At 40.8% G+C, this 3,523-nt stretch overlaps 1 pseudogene; it reads right to left on the bottom strand.

Annotated features, from left to right (window-relative positions):
* Window positions 1–1,822: 1,822 nt before the first annotated feature.
* On the bottom strand, window positions 1,823–3,087 carry LOC100057275 (protein Mdm4-like; annotated as a pseudogene).
* Window positions 3,088–3,523: the final 436 nt, after the last annotated feature.

Genomic DNA, 3,523 nt, shown 5'->3' with positions numbered 1-3,523 from the left:
TTTCTTGTACCTTATATATGTATTTTAAGCCAAGGTAAGACATCTTTATTCATATGTGTGCATTGAAAATTTAATTTGTAAATTTTTGATTCCTTAAACAATAACATTCACAACTCTTTATTGTTACTTATTATAAAAAATATATCACTCAGTTAACGCATATTTGTTAAGACCCCCTACATGCAATGTGCAATGAGGGTTAAAAGAGGGACAAGAATTAGCTCCTGTTTAAAAGAACAGGGATAAAGTCCCAGTGATGGGAACTTGACATTTTACGAACCACTTTTACTCTTCTTACCTAATATTTTCCCCACAATGTCCCAAGGAGGTGGGTTTTAGTCCTATTTACAGAGTCTACAGAGGCTCAGAAAGTTTGACAAATCTGTCCTTGATCACATGCTAATGGCAGAATTGAGTCATCCGCCCAGGTCTTGAGGGTCCAGTTTCTACTCCCTTGTCATTCTACCTCAGTCTAGGTGGGAAAGGAAACATCCCATCCATAGACAATTATCCGATGGCTCAAGGCAGGCTATGACAAACGCCAACTGAATGGTCAAATGTAGCAGGGAGCACACTTCTTTACCTCCCATCCCTAACTCTTTTCAGGGAAGGCAGCATTCTACAAGGGCAAAATTCTAGAAAGGGCAGCGTTAACCTCATTGGCTCACTCTGGGTACTAAACTCGTAGTTGCAAATGTTCTTACCAATCCTGATGAGGTTATTTTATTTAGGATGCAATAAATAAAGAGCACAAAAAAGACTGAGAGACTACCTGGGCCTAAACTGTAAGAACTAGATATCTTTAAGTAAAATTTCGTATACAGCAAGCTACAAATAATACACAAGGTCATTCCAATATTCACTTTCAATCATTCCTCACTAAAGAACTGTGAAAAACTTTAGCTAATCATTTGTTTCTAAATAATTAAATGTATTACATATTAATAGTGTATTAAGTGTATTTTTTAAATTTAGATGTCAAATTAAAGATGCACCAAAGCAAAACTAATCTAGGATGAGAACCAGGAGCTGGAGGATTGCCTGGAAAGGGCACGATGGACTATTTTGGGAGGAGAGAAATGTCCTATAGCTTGTTTTGGGTGGTGGGTACTCAAATGTTTACAACTCATAAGAAAGGAACCCTTAAGATCTGTGTATTTCATTTTGTGTTAATTACACCTCAATTTTTTAAATGTGGGAAAGAGTGTACACGTTCTCAAAATTCTTTTACAGGTATGTTAGCAAAAAAGCTTGATAACCATTGTTGTAGGCATACGTGGAACAAATCTCTTGTTTTTCAAGATTGCTATTTTTCCTTTGGTTTCTCAGAACCACGCAGCTTGACTGTAAGGTAAAGTGATCAATAACATGTCACATTCTTTGTTTTTTCATTGTTAGCTTTAGTGTTTTTCTCATAGCCACCTTGGATTTTTATGCCTAAGAACATTCTCCAACAGAATAGATGAGAAGGGTGGGGAGTAAAATTGATGGGGAAAGGTTAATCTTTAGATAATTTGGTGAATGAATGTATTTTCCTGTTTGTCTTTGTAATTGTTTCCTCCAAGAACTTCTTTTTTAGAGGAAGAATGTAGTGCTTAAAGTAACTTTTCATGTAAATGGAGTCCCCAAATTGATAATCTAATTTTAAAGAATTGCTCTCAAATTCCATATGAGTTTAGAAGGAAAAATGCCCCAGCACACAGACGTTTGCATGAATCAAAAGATGGATGCAGTGGGTCACACGGAGTGGACATGCTCAGTCCTGATGGTTTTATCCCTGACCTGGCCCTGCTTATCATTTCCCTGCAACTCGCTGATTCAGCTAGGCCATAAAAACCTTAATAAGCAACTGAATCTTCTTGCAAAGAGGGCATGAAGCCCCAGGCTTTAATCTTCTGGCGCAGTGGAAACAAGTGACAAGGTGGCCTGTTCTTCCATGAATAATATTCCCATCTCATGGTCTCTTCTCACATATGCTACGCAGCTTCAAGAGATTTCTGCCAGTCCTCCATATTTTCCGTATCTGGTCTCTGCTCTGAAAGGCCATCTGATTGTTCTCCCCCGCTTCAGATGGTCTCTGCCTTTCAGAACTGTGAGGCAAATCCAAGAATTCTGCTGAGCTGCATGGATCAAGAAATTTGGGGTTTTCTTTCTTTCTTTCTTTCCTTATAGATCTTTGGCTGTAACAACTGGAGCCAAAATGGCTCTTTGGCAATAAAGGACATCAATTCCTTCACTTTCCTTCTTTTCAGGTGTGACAGTGATAAGAGGAATGAAGAGATAATGGGTTAACCTAGAACAGTCTTGAATACTAGTTTTTCCTCAGGGCCCAGCAACAGAAACATCTCTTATTTGGAGAGTTTAATTTCTTGCACTCAGTAACACTACCACTCATCCTCAGAAGCGACTTCTGCATCAGTGCCATTCCTTAAGGATGTAGAGTCCACAAGATCATTTTTTTCCTCCTTGATCACCTTTTCGTCACTTCCATTCCCTAGTTCTTCACTTGTTTGATCAGTATTAGAGCTTCTGCTTTTATTCTGGCACCCAACTGCTCTAATACTGACTCACTCAAAACCCAGAGTCAGCCCGAGTGCCTGGAGCGATGGCGGCGTCTATTTCCTCTCTAGGATTTCTGCACTTATGTGGTGAGGTAGGCAGCATGGGGATACCACCCTCTGCGGTTCTTTTCCTGGAGTTGGAACTTTCCTCTGCACATTGCTTGAGTTGGTCTGGGCTTGGAATATCCATGCTGTGGCCCTGGAGTGGTGGTGACAAGATTTCTTCTTAGCTTGTCATAAAGAGGGCATGGATATTTCACAGAGAAGCTCTGATGTCCAACTAGTTCTCCCAAAAGATCACAACAGAATACTGTAGGCTGCTTCACCGTTACATGCCAGCCTAGATAATGCGTGGCCACTTGAAGAGTGAACATTTCACCTTTGCACCTGCCACTGCAAAATCTTCAAAAGTGGCGGTTTTATTGTACCTTGGACACATAAAATCAATCTGATTGATTTGGCCTAGGGAGAACCTGCAAATACTATCAGATGTTGAACACTGGGCAGAATTGGAAAATGATGTCATTTTGGCACTGAAGATATTGCAGTCTGTTGACCAAAACTTACAGTTGTCCCGTGGGTTCTTCCTCAGATGAATGTGGAGGGCATCAGTCACAGGTCCTAAGGCCTCAGCAGCATTTTGAAAGAGTGAGTAGCTGAGCATTTGTAAGGGACACTTTCTGCCCAGAAACAATCTCTGTGTTCTTCTGCACTGGGTTGAATAGTGTCCGGTCCCTCATCCCCACCTCAAATTCATGTCCACCTGGAACCTTGGAATGAGGCCTTATTTAGAAACAAGGTCTCTGCAGATGTAATTCCTTCAGATGAAGCCGTACCGGATTAGGGTGGGCCCTAATGCAACGACTGGTGTCCTTATAAGTAGAGGAGAGGACACAGAGACACACAGAGAAGACAGGTCATGTGATGACAGAGGCAGAGATTGGGGTGATGCATCTACAACC

Source organism: Equus caballus, chromosome X, assembly GCF_041296265.1.
Source record: "Equus caballus isolate H_3958 breed thoroughbred chromosome X, TB-T2T, whole genome shotgun sequence".
Lineage (NCBI taxonomy): Eukaryota > Metazoa > Chordata > Mammalia > Perissodactyla > Equidae > Equus > Equus caballus.
The sequence above is the reverse complement of the archived record's forward strand: the minus strand, read 5'-3'. Positions and strand labels throughout refer to the sequence as shown.